A 16379-nucleotide genomic window follows, 5' to 3' on the forward strand; every position below is an offset into this window, starting at 1 on the left:
ACTATGCTCTGCAGGCAGCTGATGATGGTGTGCCCGTCACCTGTGGCGCATGGCAGTGACGTAATGCACCACCCGTGGCTGCCACAACAAAGACAGCTGCCGGCCTCTGTGCCAGCTATAGGAGAGGATGCTGCAGATCGTGGCAGCGGAGACATGTAAGAAGAAATTTAAATTTTTTTAATGCATTGGAAAAGAACAGCAGGATGGGGACATTATTACAGGAAGGGACTCAGGATGGGGGACACTATTACTGGAATTATTGTTTTTATTGTATTATTTTCCTGGTTGTTATATGTATGTTCATTTCATTTTATTTTTCTGTCTATTTTTCTTTCTTTACCAGGAAGGGTTAATTTTGTGATGTTTGATTTGAAATTGACCTTCCACTTGATGCCCTCTATGGCAGAGTATATAACTCCGATGACTTCGTGTATGTGTACACCATGATTAAGGCTTAATTGCTGAAACGCGTTGGATATATTTCTTCTTTTTGTGTTAGCCACATTGTTTTTTCATGTTTTTTTTTTAATACATCAGTGGATTGTTTCATCGCCGGAGCACACCCTTCTTCTTTTCTACTGATTAGTACAGGAAGGGACCCTGGATGGGGGACACTATTACTGGAAAGGTCTCAAGATGGGGGATATTAGTACAGGAAGGGACACAGGATGGGGGACACTATTTACTGGAAGGGTCTCAAGATGGGGGAAATTAGTACAGGAAGGGACACAGCATGGGGGACACTATTACTGGAAGGGCCTCAAGATGGTGGAAATTAGTACAGGAAGGGACCCAGGATGGGGGACACTATTACTGGAAAGGTCTCAAGATGGGGGATATTAGTACAGGAAGGGACACAGGATGGGGGACACTATTTACAGGAAGGGTCTCAAGATGGGGGAAATTAGTACAGGAAGGGACACAGCATGGGGGACACTGTTATGAATGAGTCACCGTAGGAGGCAAAAGCAGAAATACAAGCCAAGTCCAGAAAACCAGAGAAGTTGGCAACTATCAGATTGCAGACCCCTGAACCTATCAACACAACTAGCAGTAGCCGTGGGGGGTTCCTACGATGCCCTAGACCCCTCGATCACAGCCGGAGAAATACATAGGCCTAAAGAAAGAAAGGGGAAATCTAAACTGCCCCAGAGCAGACCCCAAAGCAATAGGCAGCCCCCAACATATGACGGTGAAGCAAGATGAAAATACTAACACAGACAGAAAGATAGACTGAGCAAAGACGGGGCCCCAAAACTACCTAGATAGGAAAAGAAAGGAAGGCTGCTGTCTGCAATCTGCCAAAACCCTATCAAAGACATAAGCCAACCAGCTGATATGAAAAAGGCCCTGAAGCAGCTAGGCTTCAAAAACTGAATCAGCACTCAGGTATTTTCAGAAGACAGAGCTAACTGAATTCAGCACACTCCAGCAGGGAATGGCAGAAATTCAGAAAAACAAAGCAAAAACAAAGTCAAAGCACAAAAGCAAAAGGCCGAGCAGCAAACTTAGCTTTGGAGGAGCAGGAATTCAGACTGGTCTTCAAGGATCCCACAGAGAAATCACCCGCAGGGCAGAAGGGCGTCGGCAGCATTATATCCAGTCCGTAACTCCACTCAGCCAGTCACAATCATCAGCCTCAGGTGTTTGACAATCAGGCTCACTACCTCTCTTCACCAGAAGAGGGAGTTCCTCGGGCCTCAGTAATGAAGGGGAAAATGAACTCACAACAGTACCTCCCCCTTGAGGAGGGGTCACCGAACCCTCAACTATGCCACCAGGGCGATCAAGGTGAGCCCGATGAAAGGCACGCACCAATCGTTTGGCATGAATATCAGAGGCGGAGACCCAGGAATTATCCTCCTGACCATAACCCTTCCACTTAACCAAATACTGGAGTCTCCGTCTAGCCAGACGGGAATCCAGTACTTTCTCTACCTCATACTCCATGTTACCTTCAACCAATACAGGGTCTGGAGGTGCCACTCCCGGAACAACAGGTTCAACAAACCTCTTCAACAAAGATTTATGGAACACATTATGGATTTGAAATGTGACGGGAAGAGCCAAACGAAAAGAGACCGGATTAATAATCTCCACAATCTTGTAAGGTCCAATAAATCTAGGCTTAAACTTAGGAGAAGCCACCTTCATAGCAATATTTTTTGATGATAACCACACCATATCACCAACCTTAAACAGGGGACCAATGGTGCTATGTCGGTTGGAAAACCGCTGGGCCTTCTCCTGGCAGAGAGATAATTTATCCACCACTTGGTCCCAGATCTGGTGCATTCTCTCCACCACAGTGTCAACACCTGGGCAGGCAGAGGGCTCCACCTGCCCTGAAGAAAATCGAGGATGAAACCCAAAGTTACAAAAAAAAGTGACATCAAAGTGGCAGAACTAGCTCTATTATTCAAAGCAAATTCGGCCAAGGGCAAAAATGAAACCCAATCATCCTGATCAGCAGAAATAAAACATCTCAAATATGACTCCAAGGTCTGGTTTATTCTCTCTGTCTGCCCATTGGTCTGAGGGTGAAAAGCAGAGGAGAAGGACAACTGAATTCCCAGCCTGGAACAGAAAGTTCTCCAAAATCTAGACACAAACTGCACTCCTCTGTCAGATACAATGTTCTCAGGAATCCCGTGCAAACGAACCACCTGTTGTAAAAACAGGGGCACCAACTCAGAGGAAGATGGCAACTTAGGGAGTGGTACAAGATGAACCATCTTAGAGAACCTATCACAAATCACCCAAATAACAGTCATCCTCTGAGAGACAGGCATATCAGAGATGAAATCCATTGAAATATGGGTCCATGGCCTCTTGGGGACAGGCAAAGGCATCAACAACCCACTAGAGCGAGAACACGATTTAGACCGGGAGCACGTCCCACAGGACTGCACAAAATTCCTGACATCACGAGACAAGGAGGGCCACCAAAAAAACCGACTCACCAGATCTCTAGTACCAAAAATACCTGGATGACCAGCCAAAGCAGAGCAATGAACTTCAGACATCACTCTCTTCTTCCACTGGTCAGGAACATACAACTTTCCACTGGGACAACGCTCAGGTTTGTCCTCCTGGAACTCTTCCAGAGCACGTCTCAAATCGGGCGAGATGGCAGAAAGAACTACCCCTTCGCCTAAGATGGTAGCAGGCTTGGTCACCACAGGAGAATCAGCAAGTAAACTCCTAGAGAGGGCGTCTGCCTTGACATTCTTTGTTCCAGGAAGAAAAGAAACCACAAAATCAAAACGTGTAAAAAACAAGGCCCACCTAGCCTGTCTAGGGTTCAAGCGCTTAGCCGACTCTAGGTAAATCAAATTCTTGTGGTCAGTGAGGACCACGACTTGATGCTTAGCTCCCTCCAACCAATGTCTCCACTCCTCAAATGCCCATTTCATGGCCAACAGTTCCCTATTCCCCACATCATAGTTACGTTCAGATGAAGAGAACTTTCGGGAAAAGAAAGCACAGGGATTCATTTTAGATGTTACAGGATCCTTTTGGGACAAAACAGCTCCTGCACCAATCTCAGAAGCATCCACCTCTACCTGGAATGGAAGTGAGACATCAGGTTGCCGCAAAACCGGGGCGGAGGTGAATCTTCGCTTCAACTCCTGAAAGGAAGAAACAGCCTCCGGAGACCAATTTAACACATCAGCACCCTTTTTAGTCAAATCAGTCAATGGCTTAGCAATACTAGAAAATTTTGCTATAAATTTCCGATAAAAATTAGCAAAACCCAAAAACTTCTGGAGGGCCTTCAAAGAAGTGGTCTGAACCCAATCGTGAATGGCCTGTACCTTGGCCGGGTCCATTTCAATAGTTGACGGGGACAAAATAAATCCCAAAAAAGAAATCCTCTGTACTCCAAAAAGGCATTTAGATCCCTTGACATACAGGGAATTCTCCCTCAAGATCCGGAACACAGTCCGAATATGTTCCACATGAGAATCCCAATCCTTGGAGAAGATCAAAATATCATCCAGATAGATAATCAAAAATTTATCGACAAAATCTCGGAAAATATCGTTCATGAAGCACTGGAAGACAGAAGGGGCATTAGTGAGCCAAAAGGCATCACCAGGTACTCAAAATGTCCCTCCGGAGTATTAAACGCCATCTTCCATTCATCCCCATGCTTAATGCGAATAAGATTATACGCCCCCCTGAGGTCAAGCTTGGTAAACCAGCAAGCACCTTTAACTCTGGAGAATAGATCAGAAATCAGGGGTAACGGATACTGATATTTAACAGTAATTTTGTTGAGGGCACGATAATCAATACAAGGTCTTAATGATCCATCCTTTTTGGCTACAAAAAAAAACCCGGCACCTAAGGGTGACGAGGATGGTCTAATATGACCCTTCTCCAACGCCTCCTTAATATAGGATCGCATAGCCTCGTGCTCGGGTACAGATAAATTCAAGAGCCGACCCTTGGGAAATTTACACCCCGGGCTCAGTTCAATTGCACAGTCATAACTCCTATGAGGCAGAGACGCAGACTCATTCTCACTAAATACATCATAAAAGTCCGCCAAATAATCAGGAACATCATGCGACTGAGGAGAGGTGGAAAACACCGGAGCCTCACTAAAGGCACACCGACAACCCCAACTCACCACAGACACAGATTTCCAATCCAAATCTGGATTATGAATTTGTAACCAGGGAAACCCCAGAACAATAGTATCATGCAGATTATGCAACACCAAAAACCTGCAATTTTCTTGATGGTCTGGGGCGACCCGCATTACCACCTGGGTCCAAAACTGAGGTTTATTTTTAGCCAAAGGAGTAGCATCAATCCCCCTCAAAGGGATAGGCGTCTGCAGAGGTGTCATCGGAAATCCACAACGTTTAGCAAAATCCAAGTCCATTAGGTTTAGGGCTGCTCCCGAATCCACAAAAGCCTTGGCGGAAAATGTGGACAGGGAGCAGATCAGAGTAATAGCCAGAAGAAACTTAGGTTGAACACCACCAACAGAAAACGTGTCTGCAAAGCGTTTCTCTCGTTTAGGACAGACAGAAACAACATGCGAGGCATCTCCAAAGAAAAAACACAACTTATTACGCCTTCTGAACTCCTGACGCTGCTCTCTGGAAAAAACTCTATCACATTGCATAGGTTCAGACATTTGTTCAACAGGTGGCAACACCTCTCGTGCAGCTTTGCGTTCGCGCAAACGCCGATCAACCTGAATGGCTAATGACATAGAATCGTCAAGACCAGAGGGAACAGGAAATCCCACCATAGTATCTTTTACGGCTTCTGACAACCCCTTCCGAAAGAGAGCAGCCAAGGCATTATCATTCCAGGTAGTAAGTACTGCCCACTTTCGGAATTTTTGACAGTACAATTCTGCAGAATCACGACCCTGGCTCAATGCCAGCAGGGTCTTTTCAGCCTGATCAATGGCATTAGGTTCGTCATACAACAACCCTAAGGCTTGAAAGAATGCGTTCACATTAGTCAGAATAGGATCATCTGGTTTCAAAGAAAACGCCCAATCCTGGGGATCGCCACGCAGCAAAGAGATGACAATTTTAACCTGCTGCGCGGAGCTCCCTGACGAGTTAGGCTTCAAGGCAAAAAATAATTTACAATTATTTTTGAAATTCAAAAATTTAGATCGATCCCCAAAAAATACATCAGGTGTAGGAATCTTTGGTTCAGCAGCATGTGAATGAGCAAGGTAGACGGAAATTCCCCGCAGTTCCGCAGCGAGCTGCTACACACGATCAGACAATTGCTTTATCTCCATTGAGAGAAAAAAAAAATTCCCCCTACGGCCTCAGAGATATAGAGGAAAAAATATACACACTTTTTTTTTATTTTTTTTTTTTAACAATTCTTTCCTGCTATTGAGTACCCTAGAATCTGCGGTAGGGCGGGTGATTCTGTTATGAATGAGTCACCGTAGGAGGCAAAAGCAGAAATACAAGCCAAGTCCAGAAAACCAGAGAAGTTGGCAACTATCAGATTGCAGACCCCTGAACCTATCAATACAACTAGCAGTAGCCGTGGGGGGTTCCTACGATGCCCTAGACCGCTCGATCACAGCCGGAGAAATACATAGGCCTAAAGAAAGAAAGGGGAAATCTAAACTGCCCCAGAGCAGACCCCAAAGCAATAGGCAGCCCCCAACATATAATGACGGTGAAGCAAGATGAAAATACTAACACAGACAGAAAGATAGACTGAGCAAAGACGGGGCCCCAAAACTACCTAGATAGGAAAGGAAAGGAAGGCTGCTGTCTGCAATCTGCCAAAACCCTATCAAAGACATAAGCCAACCAGCTGATATGAAAAAGGCCCTGAAGCAGCTAGGCTTCAAAAACTGAATCAGCACTCAGGTATTTTCAGAAGACAGAGCTAACTGAATTCAGCACACTCCAGCAGGGAATGGCAGAAATCCAGAAAAACAAAGCAAAAACAAAGTCAAAGCACAAAAGCAAAAGGCCGAGCAGCAAACTTAGCTTTGGAGGAGCAGGAATTCAGACTGGTCTCCAAGGATCCCACAGAGAAATCACCCGCAGGGCAGAAGGGCGTCGGCAGCATTATATCCAGTCCGTAACTCCACTCAGCCAGTCACAATCATCAGCCTCAGGTGTTTGACAATCAGGCTCACTACCTCTCTTCACCAGAAGAGGGAGTTCCTCGGGCCTCAGTAATGAAGGGGAAAATGAACTCACAACAGGACACTATTACTGGAAATGTCTCAAGATGGGGGGTATTAGTACAGGAAGGGACACAGGATGGGGGACACTATTACTGGAAAGGCCTCAAGATGGGGGAAATTAGTACAGGAAGGGACCCAGGATGGGGGACACTATTACTGGAAGGGCCTCAAGATGGGGGATGCTATTACAGGAAGGGGCCCAGGAAGGGGGACATTATTATAAGAAGGGACCCAGGATGGGGGACACAATTACTGGAATGGCCCATAATGTGAGACATAATTACAGGAAGGGGCCCATGATGGGAGACATAATTACAGGAAGGGGCCCAGGAAGGGGGACATTATTATAAGAAGGGACCCAGGATGGGGGACACAATTACAGGAATGGCCCATAATGTGAGACATAATTACAGGAAGGGGCCCATGATGGGAGACATAATTACAGGAAGGGTCCCAGGAAGGGGGACATTATTATAAGAAGTGACCCAGGATGGGGGACACAATTACAGGAATGGACCATAATGTGAGACATAATCACAGGAAGGGGCCCAAGATAGAGGACATTATTACAAGAAGGGCCAGGAAGGGCAACAATATTACAGAAAGGGGCCAATGATGAGAAATATGTTTACAGTAAGGGGCCTGGATGTTGGATATTATTACAAGGCGGGGGAGGGGGGTTAACACGTATGTCTTGATATTATCTAGAATGCTATAAGGGCCCATAGTTTAGTCCAACATTTATGTGGGGTTCACATCCAAATTTTGCATTGGGGCCCATTGGATTCTAGTTACACCCCTGACAGCATCTAATGATTGGTTGAAGTCCCAAGTGTCGGACCCAGTACTGATCGCATAGGATACGTGATGTGATTAATATCTCAGTCCCTTCCAACCCCTTTAATCCATTATACCATAATTCTTTAGAACAAAGGATAAGATGCTCATTGAGTGCAATACATTGTACAACAGTCCTAAAGCAAATCTGTGACACAACACAAGACACGGCATCACACAAATAGTTAAATAAAGGTCCAAAAATTATTTTTTTGTTTGCTATTTTGATTTTTTTCCCCTCTCTTTCTTGCAAGAGCGGTAACGTTTTTCATTTTTCTGTCCATGTAGCCATGCGAGCGTTTGGTGACCAGATGTCTTTATTGATGCATTTTTAGAGAACGTACATTTTTTTGACCGATTTTTTGTATTTTTGCATTTTTTTTCTGAAACTATTGGTGACCCCACTAAACGACAGTTCTGGTGTTTTCAATTTTTTTTTGCTTTTCTGTGTTTATCATATGTGTTAAATTATTTTAGATTTAATTTTCAACTAACCCTTCGTTGCCTTAGACCATCAAATATTCAACCTTGAACCCCTTCATTCTTTAATAAATTCCCAGCTAGACCACCAGGGAACATATTATTAACCCATTCACTGCTCTAAGCAACCAGTTATGCTACCTTCACCGCTCTAAACCTCCAGGGCTGTTAATAATAAACCACTAATAGCTCTAGTAATAATCCAGAGCCTCGATCATTGATAATCTCTTGATTTTGCAAATCAACAGGAATGCCAACATTAACCTTCTCACTACACTAGCCAGCCAGGGATGCTAGCGATACATTATTACCTTTTAGACAGTCCTTTGGGTTTATTCAGTTTGGAAAAAGGAGGGCTTAGGGGCGATCTTATTACAATGTACAAATACAGTGTATGGGGGGGAATACAGAGATCTTTCTAATGATCTTTTTACACATAGACTTGAATGACAAAGTGACATCCTCTACATCTAGAGGAAAGAGCGTTTAAACTTCGTCACAGACACAGATCCTAACTATACTTTACTGTATAAGCAGTGAGACAATGTATTCCTTATCGTACAAGCAGCAAAGCCATGGATTATTTACTGTACAAGCAGTGTGATTACAGATTATTTATTGTGCGAACAGAAAAACTATGGATTGTTTACTGTACAAGCAGTGTGATTACGGATTATTTGCTGTACAAGCAATAAAACTAGATTTTTTATTGTACAAGCAGTAAAACTATGGAATATTTACTGTACAAGCAGTGAGAGTATGAAACACTAATGCAACAACATATTGTAAAGGTCGATTCATTAAACAAATTCAAAAAGGGTCTGGACGCCTTTCTTGATCAACATAATATAGACTACGGGCACTAGACTTTGTGATGAGGCAATGATCCAGGGAACTTACCTGGTTGCTGTACATTAGTTGAACCCTACATAGTATTAAGTGGGCTCTATGTGACAATATAAGGCCGGTTTCACATTTGCGTTAAAGGCCGCAGCGTCGGCCTGCGCACGGCCGCCGCCAAGCCCCACCCCCTGCCGCGCCTCTGCCAATAACTCCGCCTCCGGGCGCATGCGTCATGCGTCCCCTATCTTTATCACTGAGGACACAGGCCGTGCGCAGTATGCGTTTGGTGGTGCCTGCGTCCTTTTGACGGTGCGCCAAGCGCAACCAAATTGCAACAGGTTGCGTTTGGCGCTGGTCGGCGCTCCGTCAAAAGGACGCAAATGTGAAACCGGCCTAACATTAGTACCATATAAACTATAAAAGCAGCTTTTGAAATAATAAAAACTGTCTAAAAATGCCAGGAAAGTGCATATATGCATTTATGTATGTGCATGGGGGAGGGGGACTTGGTTCCTTCTGTTCTTGTTGTCCTGGCCCTCTGTTCACCTTCTCAAAAAATTGAATTAAATACCTTGTAAAAATCTCTGAGCTCCCACAACTTTAATGTTCTTTTCCATCTGGCGCTGTGTTGCTCCATTGCAGAGATATTCACATTTGTATTTCTGGAGAGCAGTATGTGAAATCTCGGCTTGTTGTTCAACTGGGTGTTTTTCACCCCTATCTCCCACATGCTGCCAACTACAGATCGGCAGCTAATCTAGCAGTCTCAGAAGCTACTGAGCTGTGATTAGCAGCATCTGGGAAGGATGAGTGAAAGAAGAAACGTCCAGTTGAACAGCCAACAGATTTCACATACTGCGCTCCAGAAGAAACAATTCTGAATATGTCTGCAAAGGAGCGACAAAGCGCAGAAAGGAAAGGAGCGTCAGAGTCTGGGGAATTCAGGGATTTGTACAAGGTATTTAACTTGATTTTTTTTGAGCAAGTGACATTTCGTCTTTAAAAAGAGTCTTTAAAAGAGTTCTGATACTGGCTGTCACCAAGATATTCAACAAATATACGTATGTATAGGAAATGGCTTAAAGTGGAGTTATAATAATTTTTGGATTCTGGCCCCCAGTAACAATGCATTTAGTGTACACAAGAAAATAGGTTCAAACTGCACTACCAGACTCGGCCAATTGTAAGAGTGGCGTTGTTAAACGGTTACCGCAACAGAGAGGAGCCAGAAGACCGCAGCATCAGACTGCTCCTACTCCTGCGCTGAGAATAAGCACTTCTCCTTCTTTTTAATGATGTTTATTTCTTTTGGCAGATCAGGGGGTTAATCAGCCATGTTGTAAACTCTGAGCCCTCAGCTGAGCTAAGTAAGTCACTCTCATCCCCTTTATAATCTGGTTCCTGATTCAAACCCACACCAGAGCTAGCATTTGCTGCATGGTTTAGGAGGAGAGGTGTTCATATGAGGAGTTATCTGTGACTGTTGCGTGGTTTGAAAGTGTGGTAATTCCCTTCCCTCTACTTTGTTTTTTTTCCGGTTTGTAAGTGTGGTAATTCCCTTCCCTCTACTTTGTTTTTTCCCCATCCTCCACTCCGTGGTGCATTCCTCTGTTATAGGTGAGTGAATATTTTGTATGTATGGTGTTTTTAATTTACCCTTGTTTGTGAAGCCTTGTTTGTCGGGTTGAGCACTGTGGTGCACATTAGCACCCCTCTTCCCTGGTTGGGGGAAGAGAACAGATGGAGTGCTATCTCAGGAGTTAAGGCCATAGCGGTGGCCCCAGCATCTTCACCTTTAGAAGTATCCTGGAGAATAGGGCGAGCTAGGGAGCCCACCATTGTTAGGGACAGGAGCCCCTGGTCCCAGGTCACCTGACAGCTGAGCCATGACAGGAAAACTGCCCCAATTTATATTCTGCCACAATCTCTTGGTCAGTTTCTCATGCTCCTGTATTTCCATACTTTTGGTTACGGTAAGTTAAAATTCTAGAGTTATCTCTGCCTGACTTGACAAGTTGTCTTATCTTGTTCTCTCCATCTACATCCACACAGATAGTGGTATCACATGAGTTAAGAGAGGGACATGAATTATTTACTGGGAGGCACAGCAGATGGCGTATATATTAAAGGGGGTAGATTGCAAATTTGGCTTGATTAATTTACCACTCTGACACTTTACATTCGGAGATATCATGCTGCATTAGTGCAAAGATTCTCATTGTTTATTTAGTGGCCATGAAACGAAAGGGGGTTTTACACATAGCGATATCGCTATAACGTCACCGATTTTGTGACGTTATAACGATATCGCTATGTGTGATACTTACCTCCGACCCGCCCCCCGCTGTTCATCGCTGATCGCGCGAGAATGTCTGGCTCCATTTCTCGTCGTCAGCTTCCTGCTGGCGCCGACGAGCGACGCGTGGAGGCGAGCGGGAGGACGTCAGGATCGCTGTGTGTGAAAGGTAAGTATCGTGCGCTGCGTCGCTGCTGCATCGCTGTGAGGGCTGCCTGTGTGACAGCTCACTAGCGATCATTTAGCGATGCACCAGCTGGTGCATCGCTAAGGCTAAGTGCACACGTTGCAGAAAATTTCTGCTCAAAAACCTGAATCCCTTCCCAGAAACCGCAACTATTGTTCCGCGGCGGTTTTTGCACATTTTTTGCGCAGTTTTGATGCGTTTTTGATGTGTTTTTTTCCGCAGCGGTTTCAAACCGCATGGAAGAAGCCAAAACCACAGAAAAATCTGCAAAATTAATGAGCATGCTATGTTTTTTACCGTGATGCGGTTTTTTCGCGGTAAAAAACGCATCAATGTGCACAAAAAGTGCAAAATGCATAGAAATGACTGGGAAGCTTATTTTTAGCGGTTTTACAGTGAAAACCGCGGTAAAAAACCGCTAAAAAAACCCTGTGTGTGAACACATCCTAAATGTAAAGGGGCCTTAAGTGAGTCAAACTGGAGAAGTAAAAAAAAAAAAAAGTATCTGATAAAGAAGAGTAGAGTTTGACTTGCACTTGGTTTGCCCTAGTAGGCTATATTCACACGTTGCATTTTTACAGCGTTTTCTTGATGCTTTTTTAATGCAAGTTTTCAGCTGTATTTCACAATACCAGCAAGGTCTAAGAAATTTCAGAAATCTCATGCATACACCTTGTTTTTTTTCTCCTGTTTTGTCAAAGAGCTGCGTTTTTGCAAAATGCAGCGTGTCACTTCTTTTAGTTTTTTTTCAGCTTTTTCCCAGTATTTTTCACCTATTGAAAGCAGTGTGTAATGCAAAAAAATGCTGCAAAAAGCGTAGGTATCAGATTTTGCTGTGTTTTTGGTGCCAAAACAGGATGAAGTTGAATCAGATTTTTTCTTATGCACTAAACTTTATCAGCATGCACAAGAGATGAATTTACACTACTAAAAACGCAGTAAAAACACTGGCAAAAACGCAGCAGAAAACAAAGCAAAAACTAAGTAAAACCTGCTTTTTGTAAGTAGCTTAAACGCTGCTTAAAATTGATATATCCAAAGGTGTCCAGAAAGTAAAAAGTGACTGGCACTTGAAAATAGATTAACACAGATTCGGACTTGATATAGTCGGAAGCCGAATGAAGAGAATCGGAATAATAGGCTAAAAATAATTATTTTTTATTAATCCATAGTAAAAACATAAAGGAATAAGAGATAATAGTATAACAAAAACAGAGGGCCCTAACAAGGGGGGACACTGTGCTGTGCTGCTATGCCATAAATAATATCAAAGAAAAAGTTGCACTAAAGTAGTAGGATAACATAATAGTTAATATCCAGGTCAGTGACCTCCTAAAAAACAGTGCACAGCATGTATAGACTGCTCAGCAAGACAATGACTAAAGTAGCATGAGAGATTGTAAATTAAATATTATCAGAGTAGTGAAATGGAGCACAGTCGTAGGAAGACCTCAGTGTCCCTCCTCACCCCGACGTACGTTTCGCATCCAGCTTTTTCTGGGGGTTGTCCGGAAGAAGCTGGATGGATATTTTCAGTTTTGTTAAAAAGGAAAAATAAATTCTTTGTAAAAGTTTACATAACATGGAAAAAGGTGTTTTAGGACGTAGATGATGATGGCTGATTCTAAACATAGGTGATCAATATCATATCAGTGGGGAACAAACAACACTCAGTCTCAACAATCAGCTGTTTGCAGGTTCTGTTTCCTACAAGAAAACAAAAATTACAAAATATAAAACAAAAAAATCACTGGAGAAGCTAAAATTTTTTTTTTTTATAAAAAATATGGTATAAATTCATTAAAGGGAACAGGTCACCAGAAAATTACTTAGTGTTTACCTCTGGCTTTATATGTTAAATATATTTTATTTATTATTTTACAAAATTTTGGTAACCTATTTTATTTTTCATATGACTACTATCTGTATTAAAAAGTTAGAAATCTTGCAATTTTCACACTGGCCTCTGGGGTCACTCATACTTCCTGTTTTAGGAAATCTACATACACATTAGCAGTGAGGAAAAGACTCAGACTCTAGCTTTTGTATTGATGCATCTAATGTTCATGTGCAAAAGTCATCATGATGGGGGGAGCAGAGTCAGCTATTATCAGCTGTGTATTGAGGTGTTACCTGACATTGTAATCCTTGCCTCTAATGATAATGAGGCTGCTGAAAAGTCTTCTGTAAGAAAACAGGAGGTATATGTCTAAAATAGCCAATGCGGCCAGTGTGCAAATTGCAATATTTTTTTTTTAATTTAGGTAAAAAAATACATTGCCAAAGGTTAAAAAGAAATGCATTTAACATAAAACTTAACCTAAACAATAGTTTATTTTCTGATGATGCATTCCCTTTAAAGGGAACTTGTCAGAAAGTTTAGACTCACCTTAGCCATTATCAGGACTGTGTAGTATTTTAAAGATAAAGCCAGTCAATCCTTTTATGACCCCCAGGTCCTCTGTCAGCAGTGATAAAAATCGAGTTTTGAAGTTCAGTCTGGAAGTGCATTTGGGTGTAAAGATGCACTTACAGCTTCTCAGCCTCTGTTGTATTCTCAAACTAGTAGCACCCTGCCCTGACTGATTGACAGATCAGTGACTGTGATCCAAAGCAAACGACCTGTTAATCAGCCAGGGGAGAGTGCTGCTAGGTAGGAAATACAGCGGAGGCTAAGAAGTAGTAAGTGCATCTTCATACCTCAATGCAATTAGACACTAAACTTCAAAATATGATTTCTCGATGCTGAAGCATCACTATAGGGTCATAAATGGATCAACTGGCTTATATTTTAACTCCTTTCCGATGTTGGCATAGTAGTAAGTCCATATCAGAATCTGATGCTGAGCCCACATCTTTCCAGGCACATGTCAGCTGTTTTGAACAGCTGACATGTGCCTCTAACAGCTGCGGGTGATCTCTGACAGCGGGATTTAACTCGCGCTTCCAGGAAGTGCGCCGGAAATCCTGCCCATCAGTGTTCCCGTCACATGATAGCGGGTCACCGATGGGTTGGCATGACAACCAGAGGTCTCCAGTAGATGTCTATGGTTGTCACTGCTGAATTGCTATGAGCGTCGCTCGGTGGTTGGTGTTCATAGGAAGTGAGCATTTCTGCTACATAAGGTGGCAATCTGATCATCGTCTGTATGTAGCAGAGCCGATCAGACAACTGTAGCTTCTAGTTTCCCACGGAGACTATAGAAGCATGCAAAAAGTAAAAAAAAGTTTATAAAAATATATAAAAGTTCTAATCACCCCCCTTTTGCCCCATTCAAAATAAAACAATAAAAAAAAAACGTATACATGCTACACTTAAATAAAATGCAATAACAGGCGATACAAAGATCGTATCTGCACCAAAATGGTATCGATAAAAACGTCAGCTCGGCAAGGAAAAAATAAGCCCTCACCCGCCCCCAGATACCGAAAAATGGAGACACTACGAGTCTCGGAAAATGGAACTTTTTTTTTTTCTACCAAAGTTTGGATTTTTTTTTTTAACCACTTCAAATGAAAAAGAACCTATACATGTTTGGTGTCTATGAACTTGTAATGACCCGGAGAATTATAATGGCAGGTCAGTTTTAGCATTTAGTGAACATGGTTAAAAAAAAAAAAGAAACTGTGGGATTGCACTTTTATTTGCAATTTCTTCGCACTTGGAATATTTTTTCCCATTTTCCAGTACACGATATGTTAAAACCAATGGTGTCGTTCAAAAGTACAACTCGTCCAGCCAAAAACGAGCCCTCACATGGCCAATTTGACAGAAAAATAAAAAAAAGTTACAGCTCTGGGAAAAAGGGGAGCAAAAAACAAAAATGTGAAAAACGAAAACACCTCCGGTCATGAAGTGGTTAAAGCCTACACAATAATAATATGTATGATGTTGTTATGATAAACGATTCTGACAGGTTCCCTTTAAGCGCCCTATAAATCCATCATCGACATCTGCAAATGTTGCAGTAAGGTGTTTATTTCTAAGAGTATTATAACTCTCATCAGAACGAAAAGAAAAAAAAAAGAAAAAAAAACCTCAGAAATGTTATTCTACCAGCTGACATAATACCCATGAGAACTTGGCTGCCTTAGGCTGAAATCTAGAACACGCTGGTAAACCTTGCCTGACCTATGACATTTTTCCTACAAGTTAAATAACATCCCTTTACGGAGTCATCTCTGGATTTTCATGAAATGACGTGAGCGAACTCTCAACTTTGTAACTGCCAATCAGAGGGTAACTTTCAGGACAAGAAGATTATTTTTGACTTGGTGATATAGGTTATAGCACATACAAGGTTGTTAACTCGTGACAAAACTTGTGTAGAAGTCGTTTTACAGGGAGATAATAATAATAATTTTATTTCTATAGCGCCAACATATTCCGCAGCACTTTACATTATAGAGGGGACTTGTACAGACAATAGATATTACAGCATAACAATAACCACATAGATCATAACAGATACCAAGAGGAATGAGGGCCCTGCTTACAGTCTATAAGGAAAAAGGGGAGGCACGAAAGGTGGATGGTAACAATTGCTTTTACTGTTCAGATCAGCCATAGTGTACGAATTGGGTGTTCCTGTTGCTGCATGAACCAGTTAACAGTCTAAATATGAAACAGTACAGACACAGAGGGCTATTAAATGCATAAAGCATGTGGGAACTTGATGTGAGGAACCTGGTTATGGTAAAAAATTTTGAATGAGCCACACAAGAATAATTAGGTTAATGAGTTGAGGCGGTAGGCCAGTCTGAACAAATGTGTTTTTAGGGCACGCTTAAAACTGTGAGTATTGGGGATTAATCGTATTAACCTGGGTAGTGCATTCCAAAGAATTGGCGCAGCACATGAAAAGTCTTGGAGACGGGAGTGGGAGGCTCTGATTATTGAGGATGTTAACCTCAGGTCATTAGTAGAACGGAGGGCGCGGGTAGGGTGGTAGGCTGAGACGAGGGAGGAGATGTAGGGTGGTGCTGAGCCATGGAGTGCTTTTGTGGGTGAGGGTAATAAGTTTATACTGAATTCT

General features: G+C 42.7%; 1 protein-coding gene and 1 long non-coding RNA gene across 3 annotated transcripts in view; both read right to left on the reverse strand.

Annotated features, from left to right (window-relative positions):
* The window catches only part of CACNB2 (calcium voltage-gated channel auxiliary subunit beta 2), a 383897-nt gene that overhangs the window by 279371 nt on the left and 88147 nt on the right, over positions 1–16379 (reverse strand). The window lies entirely within an intron of this gene.
* LOC141095668 (uncharacterized) lies at positions 12486–13866 on the reverse strand. Its single transcript, XR_012233450.1, has 2 exons — positions 13733–13866; positions 12486–13050 (listed from the first exon to the last, which is right to left on the reverse strand). It is a non-coding gene; the product is annotated as an uncharacterized lncRNA (long non-coding RNA).

The sequence above is a fragment of the Dendrobates tinctorius genome, unplaced genomic scaffold (assembly GCF_039654945.1).
Source record: "Dendrobates tinctorius isolate UK_male_01 unplaced genomic scaffold, ASM3965494v1 ptg000070l, whole genome shotgun sequence".
NCBI classification, from domain to species: domain Eukaryota; kingdom Metazoa; phylum Chordata; class Amphibia; order Anura; family Dendrobatidae; genus Dendrobates; species Dendrobates tinctorius.